Source organism: Hoplias malabaricus, chromosome 1 (genome assembly GCF_029633855.1).
Source record: "Hoplias malabaricus isolate fHopMal1 chromosome 1, fHopMal1.hap1, whole genome shotgun sequence".
In the NCBI taxonomy this organism is placed as follows: Eukaryota; Metazoa; Chordata; class Actinopteri; order Characiformes; family Erythrinidae; genus Hoplias; species Hoplias malabaricus.
The window spans coordinates 35620783-35638066 of NC_089800.1; the positions used below are offsets into that span (position 1 = coordinate 35620783).

A 17284-nucleotide genomic window follows, 5' to 3' on the forward strand; every position below is an offset into this window, starting at 1 on the left:
AGGATATTTATAGTATGTCATATTGTGTCTTCAGTGAGCCTGTTAGATTTTTGAGACATATTGAAAATAAAGAGAAAAAATCCAGTGAATTTAGACAAATGTGCAATTTCTCCATATTCTATCATGTCAAATGCTATATTCACAGGGCCACTACAAAAGAAATTCCACATCAAAATATCTTCATCTTCAGGTTATTTATAATAAGTCATATTGTGTCTTCAGTGAGCCTTTTATATTTTTGAGACACTTTGAAAATAAAGGGAAAATATCCAGTGAATTTAGCCAAATGCGCGATTCCTCCATATATACTATCACCTCTAATGCTGTGTTTATACGGTCATTATAAAAAAAATTCCACATCAAAATATCTTCATCTTCAGGATACTTATAGTATGTCATATTGTGTCTTCAGTGAGCCTTTTACATTTTTGAGACACTTTGAAAATAAACGGGAAATATCCAGTGAATTTAGCCAAATGCGCGATTCCTCCATATATCCTATCACCTCTAATGCTGTGTTTATACGGTCATTATAAAAAAAATTCCACATCAAAATATCTTCATCTTCAGGATATTTATAGTATGTCATATTGTGTCTTCAGTGAGCCTTTTACATTTTTGAGAAACTTTGAAAATAAAGGGAAAATATCCAGTGAATTTAGCCAAATGCGCGATTCCTCCATATATTCTATCACCTCTAATGCTTTGTTTATACGGTCATTATAAAACAAATTCCACATCAAAATATCTTCATCTTCAGGATATTTATAGTATGTAACATTTTGTCTTCGATGAGTCTTTTACATTTTTGAGACACTTTGAAAATAAAGGGAAAATATCCAGTGAATTTAGACAAATGTGCAATTTCTCCATATTCTATCATGTCAAATGCTATATTCACAGGGCCACTACAAAAGAAATTCCACAGTAAAACTTCATCATCTTGAGGATGTTTATAGTCTATAATATTGTGTCTTCAATGAACCTTTTAGATTTTTGAGACACTTTGAAAATGAAGGGAAAATATCCAGTGAATTTAGCCAAATGCACAATTCCTCCAGATATGTGTCTTCAGTGAGCTTGTTATATTTTTGAGACTTATTGAAGATAAAGAGAAAATATCCATTGAATTTAGACAAATGTGCATTTTCTCCATATTCTATCATGTCAAATGGTATATTCACAGGGCCATTATGAAAAACTTCCTCACTAAAATTTCTTCATCTTGAGGATGTTTATAGTCTCTAACAATTTGTCTTCGATGAGCCTTTTACATTTTTGAGATACTTTGAAAATAAAATGAAAATATCCAGTGAATTTAGACAAATGTGCAATTTCTCCATATTCTATCATGTCAAATGCTATATTCACAGGGCCACTACAAAAGAAATTCCACAGTAAAATTTCTTCATCTTGAGTATGTTTATAGTCTGTAATATTGTGTCATCAGTGAGCCTTTTACATTTTTGAGACTCTTTGAAAATAAAGGGAAAATATCCGGTTAATTTAGCCAAATGCAAAATTACTCCTTTTATTCTATCACCTCTAATGCTGTGTTTATACAGTCATTATAAATAAAATTCCACATCAAAATATCTTCATCTTCAGGATATTTATAGTATGTCATATTGTGTCTTCAGTGAGCCTGTTAGATTTTTGAGAAATATTGAAAATAACGAGAAAATATCCAGTGAATTTAGACAAATGTGCAATTTCTCCATATTCTATCATGTCAAATGCTATATTCACAGGGCCACTACAAAAGAAATTCCACAGTAAAATTTCTTCTACTTGAGGATGTTTATAGTCTGTAATATTGTGTCTTCAGTGAGCCTTTTACATTTTTGAGACTCTTTGAAAATAAAGGGAAAATATCCAGTGAATGTAGCCAAATGCGCAATTCCTCCATATATGTGTCTTCAGTGAGCCTGTTATGTTTTTGAGACTTATTGAAAATAAAGAGAAAATATCCATTGAATTTAGACAAATGTGCATTTTCTCCATATTCTATCATGTCAAATGGTATATTCACAGGGCCATTATGAAAAACTTCCTCAGTAAAATATCTTCATCTTGAGGATGTTTATAGTCTGTAACAATTTGTCTTCGATGAGCCTTTTACATTTTTGAGACACTTTGAAAATAAAGGGAAAATATCCAGTGAATTTAGACAAATGTGCAATTTCTCCATATTCTATCATGGCAAATGCTATATTCACAGGGCCACTACAAAAGAAATTCCACATCAAAATATATTCATCTTCAGGATATTTATAATATGTCATATTGTGTCTTCAGTGAGCCTTTTACATTTTTGAGACACATTGAAAATAAAGGGAAAATATCCAGTGAATTTAGCCAAATGCGCGATTCCTCCATATATTCTATCACCTCTAATGTTGTGTTTATACAGTCATTATAAAACAAATTCCATATCAAAATATCTTCATCTTCAGGATATTTATAGTCTGTAATAATGTGTCTTCAGCGAGCCTTTTACATTTTTGAGACACTTTGAAAATAAAGGGAAAATATCCGGTGAATTTAGCCAAATGCGCGATTCCTCCATATATTCTATCACCATTAATGCTGTGTTTATACGGTCATTATAAAACAAATTCCACATCAAAATATCTTCATCTTCAGGATATTTATAGTATGTCATATTGTGTCTTCAGTGAGCCTGTTAGATTTTTGAGACTTATTGAAAATAAAGAGAAAATATCCAGTGAATTTAGACAAATGTGCAATTTCTCCATATTCTATCATGTCAAATGCTATATTCACAGGGCCACTACAAAAGAAATTCCACAGTAAAATTTCTCCTACTTGAGGATGTTTATAGTCTGTAATATTGTGTCGTCAGTGAGCCTTTTACATGTTTGAGAATCTTTGAAAATAAAGGGAAAATATCCAGTGTATTTAGCCAAATGCGCAATTCCTCCATATATGTGTCTTCAGTGAGCCTGTTATGTTTTTGAGACTTATTGAAAATAAAGAGAAAATATCCATTGAATTTAGACAAATGTGCATTTTCTCCATATTCTATCATGTCAAATGGTATATTCACAGGGCCATTATGTAAAACTTCCTCACTAAATTTTCTTCATCTTGAGGATGTTTATAGTCTGTAACAATTTGTCTTCGATGAGCCTTTTACATTTTTGAGACACTTTGAAAATAAAGGGAAAATATCCAGTGAATTTAGACAAATGTGCAATTTCTCCATATTCTATCATGTCAAATGCTATATTCACAGGGCCACTACAAAAAAAATTCCACATCAAAATATCTTCATCTTCAGGATATTTATAATATGTCATATTGTGTCTTCAGTGAGCCTTTTACATTTTTGAGACTCTTTGAAAATAAAGGGAAAATATCCAGTGAATTTAGCCAAATGCGCGATTCCTCCATATATTCTATCACCTCTAATGTTGTGTTTATACGGTCATTATAAAACAAATTCCATATCAAAATATCTTCATCTTCAGGATATTTATAGTGTGTAATATTGTGTCTTCAGCGAGCCTTTTACATCTTTGAGACACTTTGAAAATAAAGGGAAAATATCCGGTGAATTTAGCCAAATGCGCGATTCCTCCATATATCCTATCACCATTAATGCTGTGTTTATACGGTCATTATAAAACAAATTCCACATCAAAATATCTTCATCTTCAGGATATTTATAGTATGTCATATTGTGTCTTCAGTGAGCCCGTTAGATTTTTGAGACTTATTGAAAATAAAGAGAAAATATCCAGTGAATTTAGACAAATGTGCAATTTCTCCATATTCTATCATGTCAAATGCTATATTCACAGGGCCACTACAAAAGAAATTCCACAGTAAAATTTCTTCTACTTGAGGATGTTTATAGTCTGTAATATTGTGTCATCAGTGAGCCTTTTACATTTTTGAGACTCTTTGAAAATAAAGGGAAAATATCCAGTGAATTTAGCCAAATGCGCGATTCCTCCATATATGTGTCTTCAGTGAGCCTGTTATGTTTTTGAGACTTATTGAAAATAAAGAGAAAATATCCATTGAATTTAGACAAATGTGCATTTTCTCCATATTCTTTCATGTCAAACGGTATATTCACAGGGCCATTATGAAAAACTTCCTCAGTAAAATATCTTAATCTTGAGGATGTTTATAGTCTGTAACAATTTGTCTTCGATGAGCCTTTTACATTTTTGAGACACTTTGAAAATTAAAGGAAAATATCCAGTGAATTTAGACAAATGTGCAATTTCTCCATATTCTATCATGTCAAATGCTATATTCACAGGGCCACTATAAAAGCAATTCCACAGTAAAATTTCTTCATCTTGAGTATGTTTATAGTCTGTAATATTGTGTCATCAGTGAGCCTTTTACATTTTTGAGACTCTTTGAAAATAAAGGGAAAATATCCAGTTAATTTAGCCAAATGCGCAATTCCTCCTCTTATTCTATCATCTCTAATGCTGTGTTTATACAGTCATTATAAAAAAAATTGCACATCAAAATATCTTCATCTTCAGGATATTTATAGTATGTTATATTGTGTCTTCAGTGAGCCCCTTAGATTTTTGAGACTTATTTAAAATAAAGAGAAAATATCCAGTGAATTTAGACAAATGTGCAATTTCTCCATATTCTATCATGTCAAATGCTATATTCACAGGGCCACTACAAAAGAAATTCCACATCAAAATATCTTCATCTTCAGGATATTTATAATATGTCATATTGTGTCTTCAGTGAGCCTTTTACATTTTTGAGACACTTTGAAAATAAAGGCAATATATCCAGTGAATTTAGCCAAATGCTCGATTCCTCCATATATTCTATCACCTCTAATGCTGTGTTTATACGGTCATTATAAAAAAAATTCCACATCAAAATATCTTCATCTTCAGGATATTTATAGTATGTCATATTGTGTCTTCAGTGAGCCTGTTAGATTTTTGAGACTTTTTGAAAATAAAGAGAAAATATCCAGTGAATTTAGACAAATGTGCAATTTCTCCATATTCTATCATGTCAAATGCTATATTCACAGGGCCACTACAAAAGAAATTCCACATCAAAATATCTTCATCTTCAGGATATTTATAATATGTCATATTGTGTCTTCAGTGAGCCTTTTATATTTTTGAGACACTTTGAAAATAAAGGGAAAATATCCAGTGAATTTAGCCAAATGCGCGATTCCTCCATATATTCTATCACCTCTAATGCTGTGTTTATACGGTCATTATAAAAAAAATTCCACATCAAAATATCTTCATCTTCAGGATATTTATAGTATGTCATATTGTGTCTTCAGTGAGCATTTTACATTTTTGAGACACTTTGAAAATAAACGGGAAATATCCAGTGAATTTAGCCAAATGCGCGATTCCTCCATATATTCTATCACCTCTAATGCTTTGTTTATACGGTCATTATAAAACAAATTCCACATCAAAATATCTTCATCTTCAGGATATTTATAGTATGTAACATTTTGTCTTCGATGAGTCTTTTACATTTTTGAGACACTTTGAAAATAAAGGGAAAATATCCAGTGAATTTAGACAAATGTGCAATTTCTCCATATTCTATCATGTCAAATGCTATATTCACAGGGCCACTACAAAAGAAATTCCACAGTAAAATTTCATCATCTTGAGGATGTTTATAGTCTATAATATTGTGTCTTCAATGAACCTTTTAGATTTTTGAGACACTTTGAAAATGAAGGGAAAATATCCAGTGAATTTAGCCAAATGCGCAATTCCTCCAGATATGTGTCTTCAGTGAGCTTGTTATATTTTTGAGACTTATTGAAAATAAAGAGAAAATATCCATTGAATTTAGACAAATGTGCAATTTCTCCATATTCTATCATGTCAAATGGTATATTCACAGGGCCACTACAAAAGAAATTCCACAGTAAAATTTCTTCTACTTGAGGATGTTTATAGTCTGTAATATTGTGTCGTCAGTGAGCCTTTTACATTTTTGAGACTCTTTGAAAATAAAGGGAAAATATCCAGTGAATTTAGCCAAATGTGCAATTCCTCCTCATATTCTATCAACTCTATTGCTGTGTTTATACGGTCATTATAAAACAAATTCCACATCAAAATATCTTCATCTTCAGGATATTTATAGTATGTTATATTGTGTCTTCAGCGAGCCTTTTACATTTTTGAGACACTTAGAAAATAAAGGGAAAATATCTAGTGAATTTAGCCAAATGTGCAATTCCTCCTCATATTCTATCAACTCTATTGCTGTGTTTATACGGTCATTATAAAACAAATTCCACATCAAAATATCTTCATCTTCAGGATATTTATAGTATGTTATATTGTGTCTTCAGTGAGCCTGTTAGATTTTTGAGACTTAATGAAAAGAAAGAGAAAATATCCAGTGAATTTAGACAAATGTGTAATTTCTCCATATTCTATCATGTCAAATGCTATATTCAAAGGGCCATTATGAAAATAATTCCACAGTAAAATTTCTTCTTCTTGAGGATGTTTATAGTCTGTAATATTGTGTCGTCAGTGAGCATTTTACATTTTTGAGACACTTTGAAAATAAAGGGAAAATATCCAGTGAATTTAGCCAAATGCGCATATCCTTCATATATTAAATCACCTCTAATGCTGTGTTAATACGGTCATTATAAAAAAAAATTCTACATCAAAATATCTTCATCATCAGGACATTTATAGTATGTTACATTGTGTCTTCAGTGAGCCTGTTAGATTTTTGAGACTTATTGAAAATAACGAGAAAATATCCAGTGAATTTAGACAAATGTGCAATTTCTCCATATTCTATCATGTCAAATGCTATATTCACAGAGCCACTACAAAAGAAACTCCACAGTAAAATTTCTTCATCTTGAGGATGTTTATAGTCTGTAATATTGTGTCTTCAATGAGCCTTTTAAATTTTTGAGACTCTTTGAAAATAAAGAGAAAATATGCAGTGAGTTTAGACAAATGTGCAATTTCTCTACATAATTCTATTATCTCTAATGCTGTGTTTACAAGGTCATTATGAAAAAAATTCCACAGCAACATTTCTTCATCTTCAGGATATTAATCGTCTGTTATATTGTGTCTTCAGTGAGCCTTTTAGATTTTTGAGACTCTTTGATAAAAAAGAGAAAATGTACAATTAATTTAGGCACATGCATGATTTCTCCACACATTCTAACATGTCCAGTGCTGTTATAGGGCAATTAAAAAAAAATTCCACATCAAAATATCTTCATATTCAGGGTATTAATATTCTGTTATATTGTGTCTTCAGTTACCTTTTCTAAATATTGAGACACTTTGAAAATAAAGTGATAGCATCCAGTGAATTTAGACAAATGCCCAATTTCTCCATATTTTATCATGCCAAATGCTATATACATAGGGCCATTATGAAAAACATTCCTCAGTAAAATTTCTTCATCTTGAGGATGTTTATAGTCTGTAATATTGTGTCGTCAGTGAGCCTTTAACATTTTTGAGACACTTTGACAATAAAGGGAAAATATCCAATGAATTTAGCCAAATGCACAATTCCTCCATATATTCTATCACCTCTAATGCTGTGTTTATACGGTCATTATAAAAAAAATTCCACATCAAAGTATCTTCATCTTCAGGATATTTATATTATGTTATATTGTGTCTTCAGTGAGCCTGTTAGATTTTTGAGACTTATTGAAAATAAAGAGAAAATATCCAGTGAATTTAGACAAATGTGCAATTTCTCCATATTCTATCATGTCCAATGCTATATTCACAGGGCCACTACAAAAGAAATTCCACAGTAAAATTTCTTCATCTTGAGGATATTTATAGTCTGTAATATTGTGTCTTCAATGAACCTCATAGATGTTTGAGACACTTTGAAAATAAAGAGATAATATCCAGTGAACTTAGACAAATGCACAATTTCTCCACATAATTCTATTATCTCTAATGCTGTGTTTACAAGGTCATTATGAAAAAAATTCCACAGCAACATTTCTTCATCTTCAGGATATTAATCGTCTGTTATATTGTGTCTTCAGTGAGCGTTTTAGATTTTTGAGACTCTTTGATAAAAAAGAGAAAATGTCCAATTAATTTAGGCACATGCATGATTTCTCCACACATTCTATAATGTCCCGTGCTGTTATAGGGAAATAAAAGAAAAATTCCACATCAAAATATCTTCATATTCAGGGTATTAATATTCTGTTATATTGTGTCTTCAGTGAGCTTTTCTAAATATTGAGACACTTTAAAAATAAAGTGATAGCATCAAGTGAATTTAGACAAATGCTATATTCATAGGGCCATTATGAAAAACATTCCTCAGTAAAATTTCTTCATCTTGAGGATGTTTATAGTCTGTAATATTGTGTCTTCAATGAGCTTGTTAGATTTTTGATACTCATTGAAAATAAAGAGAAAATATCCAGTGAATTTAGACAAATGCGCAATTTCTCCATATTCTATCATTTGAAATGCTATATTCACAGGGCCACTACAAAAGAAATTCCACAGTAAAATTTCTTCATCTTGAGGATGTTTATAGTCCGTAATATTGTGTCTTCGATGAGCCTTTTACATTTTTGAGACACTTTGAAACTAGTGGAGCCAATATACCTATAGGGGGCGCTGTAAATGCTACAAGTTTTTATCTCAGCCTCTGCAAGGCAGATCTGCACACACTTTGGCATGCTTCTACTGTTGGCAAGGATATAAGTGGAAAATTAAGGAGAATGCGATTCGAGCAAAATTGTGATCATCATCTGCCAATTAGATTTCAGCAGCTGTTTGACAACCTTAACAAGGCCCAATCATCATGAGACTTGACTGGTACATCCCTGGGGGCACTTCCTAAGTGCATAAAAATTGTCGTAACGATGGCCACTAGGGGGCGCTATTACAAGAAAATATGATATATCTCATCGAAAACTAAGCATATTGACACGTAATTTGATACTTTGTGTACTCTGCAGAGGGCCTGAAATTTTTGTCATTGGAAGTGTTGTCAAAAAATGCATCTCAAATCCATCTGAAGGGGGTGATAGACAATATCTGGTTATATGCAGTTTTGTCATTCATGCTGGATTTCTGTAATTGGGAGGGGCCTATAAGCCACATAGTGATGAAAGTTCCACATTTTATTAATAATTATTAAAGTTCAGGTCCTTAGGATTCCTCTGATACCATTGATAGTCAGAAAACATGTTATTTCTTAGTAATTCAAGGAATAAGGTTTAAAAGACCATTGCTAAACTTGGTGGCTCAGATTATACTAGGCTATGTGTCACTAGTTGCATTAAGGAGGTTTATAGTGTTGGATGAACTTAAGTTCGACTTCTATCACATTTACAAGAATAACGATATCTCTAAATTTGAGTTTAGCTTATTGCTAGGCTATTGTCATGAATAATGTTGGTTATTTAGCTAGCTAGATACTGTCACTGGGCGCTAGTCAGTCATAACGGTGTTTTACTGCGGCGTTGTTCAGCTGTTGTCCACCAGTGACGGATGTGTTTAAGAATTTCCGTAGCGAGCTTGGGTTTTTTCGACAATTTAATAAAATTGTCAGTTTTAAAGCAAATTAAGCATGCTATTTTCATTTTAATTCATACTTATATATGTCAGTAACTGAAATAATGTGAAATATTTACAGAGGTCCATTAAGTGGTGCTTAGACTTTAAGAGACTAACAGGAAAACAGCAGTTTTCTGCTGTACATGTATGGAGAAAGAAAATGCAAGTTTCTGTGATAACTGTGTTGTGTGTACCTTTTTGCAGTGGCTTCATTTCCCAGAATAGACTCAGCCAGACCCAGACAGATCAAAGCCTCTCTCTTTGTGTGTGCTGCATTCCAGCTGCAGTATAGCCACCAAGATGCTGCATCCCATACAGCATCTTCTTTCTTCACAAGCCTGGGCACATGCCATTCCTACTGAAAGAATGTGCAGCTATGACTTCCATTTAGCTATGACTGAGCCTCTACCTGCACTCTATAGCCAGATGATATAGGTAAAAGAGGACAAAATCCTTAAGTCGTCATGCTGTTGGTAATGGAATGGTGTGTGTGTGTGTTGTGAAACATTTGCACTAACATCAGATTCAAGAGGCTTTATTTTCATTTCAACTATATACAGAATACAGAGTGAGATTAAACTACGTTCCTCCAAGACTATGGTGCAACACAAAACAAAAATGCAGACAGAAACACAAGTGCAACAGTGCACACAGACAGTACACAATACACAATACAGAAAAAAAAGGTGCTATTAGCTGTAGAAGATCTGCACAGCAGTCTTCATGGAAACAGCCACAGAACAGTACAGTACATGAGATAACGTGTAAAATATACAGTGTGCCACAATGCACTGATATATGTGCAAAAAAGACTCCAGGGTCACTGAGTGGGGTAGTTATCTATGTAAGTGCAAATATTGCTTATCACATTAAGTGGTTGGTGAATGTGTGTCAAAGCTTTTTTCTTCTTCTCTCTCTGTTTGTGTTTGTGTGTGTGTGTGTGTGTGTATCTGGAGCAGTCCGTCAGTTTCAGACTCTGGATTTGAGGAGTCTACATGTATACATTTGATATACACTATTGGAGAACAGTGCTTAGCAAGAATCACAATGTTGTTACACCATTCAGTGTTGATGTAAACACATACACCTCCACCGCAAGTCTTCCTGGACAGCGCTACGCTCCTGTCTACTCTGAACGTGAACGTATGCTCTGAACGTATGCTCACCTGGATAAGCCAGGTGGCACTGTGAGGGTCATGTTTTTTGACTTCTCCAGTGCGTTTAACACCATTCAGCCTGCTCTTCTGGGTGACAAGATGAACGCGATGCAGGTAGACGCCCCCCTCGTGTCCTGGATTGTTGACTACCTGACTGGTAGACCACAGTATGTACGTCTGCAGCACTGTGTGTCAGACAGAGTGGTCAGCAATACTGGAGCCCCGCAGGGAACTGTCCTCTCTCCCTTCCTCTTCACCCTCTACACTACTGATTTCAACTACTGCACAGAGACTTGCCACCTCCAGAAGTTTTCTGATGACTCTGCACTTGTTGGATGTATCAGCAGGGGTGATGAGGATGAGTACAGGGAGACGGTGAACGACTTTGTTGCGTGGTGTGAGCTGAACCATCTGCAGCTCAACGTGACAAAGACAAAGGAGCTGGTGGTGGACCTGAGGAGGGACAAAACGCCGGTGACCCCTGTGTCCATCAGGGGGGTCAATGTGGACATTGTGGAGGACTATAAATATATGGGCGTACACATTGACAATAAACTGGACTGGGCTAAGAACACTGACGCCCTTTACAAGAAGGGCCAAAGTCGTCTCTATTTTCTGAGGCGTCTGAGGTCCTTCAACATCTGCAGAACTATGCTGAGGACTTTTTATGAGTCAGTTGTGGCCAGTGCCATCCTTTATGCTGTTGCATGTTGGGGCAGCGGGTTGAGGGTGGCAGATGCCAACAGACTTAATAAATTGATCCGTAGAGCCAGTGAGGTTGTGGGTGTAGAGCTGGACTCGCTGACGGCAGTGTCTGAGAGGAGGGTGCTGTCTAAACTGCAGGCTATCATGGATAATGGCTCCCACCCTCTTTATCACATGGTAATGAGACACAGGAGCACGTTCAGTGAAAGACTCATTCAGACAAAATGCACTACAGAGCGCCACAGGAGGTCATTCCTACCAGTGGCTACCAGACTTTATAACTCCACACTTAAAGCACGACACCTTTCACATGTACAGTAACAACAATAGAACAAATTTTTTAATTATGAGTGTAACAACTCAAATGTGCAATACTCATACTGCTGTATACAGTATATCCGTATTTATTATTATAGATGTGTACATATTGTAAAAAATTCCTTTTGTGTTAAATTTTTATTAGAGTGTTTATTCTTTTACAACTGGCTGCTACTGTAATAATTGCAATTTCCCCCTGGGATCAATAAAGTATTTCTGATTCTGATTCTGATTCTGTAAACATGGTTAACCCCTCTAGCTGAATTGCGCTGTCTGGATGTTTTCACTAAGCCATGATTCCACAAAGACTAAAACACAACAGACTCTGAACTCATGCTGGTGTTGAATGTAGTCCAGTTTATTCTTGATGGCACAAACGTTTGCGAGGAATAGCAGGGGTGTAGCTGTGCGACTAGAACTAGCCTTTAGCCTCATGCAGATCCCAGCTTTCTTTCTGCCCTGAGACTTGCGACGGCATCACGCAACACCATGGACTGCAGGCCTGGATCTCGTAGCAGCCTAAGCTTAAAGATTACAGAACATAACATATATGATAGGAACAAATTATAGAGACAAAGGGGAGGGCTATATACAACTTGATGCTCATATTTTAACATCACACTATATGATAGAGCTCTCTAGAACTCCTGCCCACAGATAGCTTCAACATCATTGAGAATCAAACTCCTGACTGTAGAGCTGTAGAAGGTACATCATTTATTTGCACCAGTTCCATTATCTTCCTGCGGATGTATTCACAGGTATCTTTGAAAGATATTTCAAACATGACATTATTTCTAAAAAGTTAAGATGATTTACCTTTGTATTTCTAAGCAGAAAACAAGAGTTGTAAATAGTTGTTATCCTGGACTTTGGACTTTGGGAAAAAAAAAAACTCAAAGAAAATGGACTTTGAGTTTTGAAAAAAAAATGGGAATTCAGGCAATACCAGATTTTTTAACTTAAAATTGTTTATGCACTGTCAGAAAAACTGTCACTATGGTGGTACATATTTCAGTTACTGCAGGACCCTTAAGGGTGCATATTCAGTACCTTTAATTAGGAAACTTAATTGTACCTTTTCTATTATAATTGACGATTTTGAAATTTTATTGATTTCATAAGCCCAACTTGGAAGCAGGATGAAGTTCTTTTATTTTGCACATTTTTGAGTCTGACATTAATACAGCTGATGTACATTTACACTGATTGTACATTCAGTGACCAAAATTGTACCTATACCTTACCTTATTTTCTGAGAGTATAAATTATTTCTTCATTCATTCACTGTCTATAACCACTTATCCAATTCAGGGTAGCTGTGGATCTGGAGCCTATCCAGGATCACTGGGTGCTAGGCCGGAACACACCCGGTCATGAGGGTCTGGAGTGTATCAGGAATCACTGGGTGCAAAATGGGAACACTGGAGTACACACACACCAGTGACATACATTATCTCACACCTATGGACACTCTTGTATTAAATAAATCATATTTCTCTTCATTATTTGAGTGTTTGATATCACTTCTAAAGGTATAGTGACAGCATCAGTGCAGGTATGAAATGACCTCACACCCACATTGGAGCATTTTAATTTAAATTAAAATTTTAATTTAAAGGACACATATTATACCTTTTTAACTAACAAATTAGAATAGGTCTATGGGGTATAAAATCAATGAATTTAATTGCACAAAATCACTCTCACATAAAGAGATATCACCAGCTCTGTTCTTGCCAGTTTCAGTTCTTTTCAGAATGAGCCGTTTAAGGGCTCTGTCACTTTTATGCAAATAAGCTGTTGCTGGTCATGCCCCACCCATCCCATGTGTAAGCTGAGCATTTACTTTATGATCAGCCCTTCAGCATCCAAGTCAGCATAAATCTGATTCTTTAACAGCTGCAGTCCTTAAGATGGAATAGAAGAAAAAGAAGCATACCTAGCTATTTATGCTCCAGCTTGCAGATTTTTGTATTTGGGGGTGTTTAAACAAATACTAGACAGTATAAAAACATCAGTATATGTACAGAGAGAAATGTATTGCCTATCAATTTTATTTTTAACTGGAAATATTGAGATTCCCCTGTAGTTTCTATAATTTATTCCAACATTATTATGAAATAGTAATTTTGCAATTGTATTTATTTATATTTTTAGAAAGGCACTTTTATATACATATATATGTCATATATATACATATATAACAATGGAATTGACTGGACTTACATCTACTAATTTCTTATTGGTAAGTACTGTATCTTGGAATACCTGATGCATTTCATTAAAATTTCAACAATGAACTTCAAATTCCAGGCTTCAAATTTAATTTAATTTATTCACACTGCCTCTGCCCATCCTACAACAATATATTCTTTTGTGTTTTATGCTCCCCCACACCCCACCTGTTAAAGCTTTAATTTTGCAAATTTTGTTCCTTGGTTATCTTGTTCTCACCAGTACATTTTGCTGTGTGAAGTTGTGTGGCTAAATCTCCTAAAACATTTTCTGACTGATCTTGTGTAAATGGCATTATTATTATTGTGTAAATGCTTTGTTTACTTTAGCTGTTATAATGTGCATTTGTCCTTTGATTTTATTTATTGATTTATTTTTCAATTTGGCTTTTCAATGTGGCTTTATGCCACAGCAGCTCTGGCTTGTTGTGAGGGTCAAGATTTTATTATCTCTATTTATATATTGCATCTCTAATAACTGTGTAACTATGCGATAACAATACTTAACAACACTAAATAGCATAACTGTAACAAATACATCATCATTGTATCTACAGATGGGTTACTGTATCCATTTCTCAACCTGATATCATGGCTGAAATGTACCTATGCTACTAAAAGACCACACCAGCTAAAACGTACATTTAACTCATTCATTATCAGTAACCACTTATGCAATTCAGGGTCGCGGTGGGTCCAGAGCCTACCTGGAATCATTGGGCGCAACTCCTCACAGACAGTCACCCAGAGCGGGAATCGAACGCACAACCTCTAGGTCCCTGGAGCTGTGTGACTGCGACACTACCTGCTGCGGTTCAGCATGCCGTTTTCCAAGCGGCCTTAGAGGCTAGGGTGTGCATATCAAGATAAACGTAGTTAAATGTACGTTTTAGCTGTGTGGTCTTTTAGTAGCATAGGTATGTTTCAGTCATGATATCGGGCTCCCATTTCTGTATATGAATACATGAAATCATCAATGGTCATGTTGTTTTTGCACACCTTGTTAATATGTAACTAAAAAAAGATCATTTGTAGTGCCGTAAATTTTTCATTATGCTGGCAGCAGTACAATCAGTTGTGAGAACATCAGCCTATGCACTGCATTAATCTTTGTGAAGAAAAGATTCAGATGCATATATAGATGGGCTCAATAAATGTAAAATATGTGTAAAGCACTGTGAGAAGCGTTTAATTGCATTGCCAAATATAACAACTAAAGAAAACATTTAGGATCAAATTTAGCTATAACCTCTCAAGATAAATTATGAGACAAAAGAAGTCTTAGAAATAACACTTTTAATTTATAAAAAAAAAAATACACACCATAAAAATTACATGTACAAAACTATAGAATTTGAAATTGATTATGTACAATTACCAAAACAATATACCAAATTAAAATTACTGAACAATCAATAAAGAAAAAAAAAAGATATATTGTGCTCCCAAGTAAACCAAGTAAAATGGTGTTTGTCACCATTTATTCATGGATTGAAATCTTGGTTCAGTTTTCACTTGGCAGTTGGAGAATTACTGACAGATAAGGAGGAAGAGGAAGAGATCAGGATGACAAGTGGGTGCTGTAAGGCTTTTTTTAACCTCCTTCTGAAGGACTTCAAATGGGTAATGTCTGGATGGCAAAATGTAAATACCTAAAAGAGAGAGAGAGAGAGAGAGAGAGAGAGAGAGAGAGGAATTTGACTCTGAATGTTGCATATCATTGGAAAACAACCTCTTAAAAATATGAGAGCAACAACAAGGGATTACATAAAACCATATAGCATGACTCTTTCAAGACCAAACATTCACCTAGCTCTTTTATAGCAATCTTCTACATCATACTTAATTACATCTTACATCAATACTTATTAACTATACATAACAAAAGCACAGCAACTCTATAGCAAACATATCAAAGACCTAAAATCCATTTCCTGAAAAGCTGGATAATTTTGTAAAATGGAAACTGAAGGTGTTTTTTGTGATTTGTTCATTCTCTTGAAAAATGTAATTTAACTAAACAAAGCACAAAGAAAAATATATCCAGTGTTTTCAGTGAACAACTTGTTTTGTAATTTCGCAAATATTAAATTTAGTAATTATAATAACACACAGAATAAGATCAAAATGATCCTATGCCAACTGTTTAGAGCTTCACGTAAGGCCCACCCCAGTCTCTCACTACCTGTCGCCACAAAATGTTTATCACCTATTGTTCAATATTTGAATCGTACACCTTAAAAATAAGGTTGCTGCAGCCATTTATAATCTGATCAGCTAAAAGCTTCAGCCAATATTATTTAAATGCAATGGTATCTTACACATAACCACTAGGGTTGCTGTGGCCATATATGATCCAATCAGCAATCAGCCACCTTTAACAACAAAGAATACTCATTGGGCCCAGCCCATGAGTACCCAAAACATCCACTGCAATCACTAACTTTTCACAGGGGGTCATCAGTTTGGTGATTCTGCAAGTTGTTCCACCTACAAAGTATGGAGAGGTCTGTAATCTTTATTGTAAGTACACTTCAAGTGTGAGAGACAGAATCTAAAAAAAGGCACATTGTATGATTTTTAAATAAATAAAATTACTAAATATTTCATTATTAAAATTACTGCATTATTATTAGAGGAGCATTTCAGTGATGTTTATACTGATAAGGATAAAGCAAAGGAGCTAGAGTTGCCACAAGATATTCCACCATTAGGTGAAGTAGAGCAGCATGGAGACATAATCAGGTGCTAAGGGTTTTAGCATGTTTGTTGGACATCAAACGCTTAGAGGTAAGTGCAGTGATGAGTGGTTGTAATAAAGTGATTAGGTTTGTGCGTGAGGGGTAACGTATTTGAGAGTGTGCACAGGCTATAAATATTGGAAGATGGGGTGAAGCATGAGATTGGTGGACGTAGGTAAAAAAAAATACAGATCCCAGAGTTCATTGCATTAAATCACTAAGGCCAGATATGGTGATGTACTCTGAATGTAAATGGATAGTTTTTTTCAACAGTTGCATTTGAGGATGCATAAGACAAAGCATTCGAAAGAAAGAAGCTGAAGTATGCGGACTTGACAGCTGAGGTGAGGGAACTAGTTGGGGAAATGCACTGTAGAGGTGCTGTTCTAGTGGTTGGTAATGTGGCACGTAAAGATCACATGGAACTGGTGCCACTGAGCATGTATTAACAGTGCCAGTGGGGCTAGGTACAGCCGTAGTCACCAGGGAAGCCAATGTGGGTTTACGATTGTTGATACTTAAGGGCA

The 17284-nt window shown here is 34.7% G+C and overlaps 1 protein-coding gene across 2 annotated transcripts in view; it reads right to left on the minus strand.

Annotated features, from left to right (window-relative positions):
* Nucleotides 1-15359: 15359 nt before the first annotated feature.
* Nucleotides 15360-17284, minus strand: part of zgc:172282 (leucine-rich repeat and fibronectin type III domain-containing protein 1-like protein) — a 315052-nt gene continuing 313127 nt past the window's right edge. For both annotated transcript variants that reach the window (XR_010801233.1, XR_010801215.1), the window contains one exon: nt 15360-15668. The gene's annotated coding sequence lies outside the window, so the exon portion shown is untranslated. The remainder of the gene's footprint in view (nt 15669-17284) is intronic.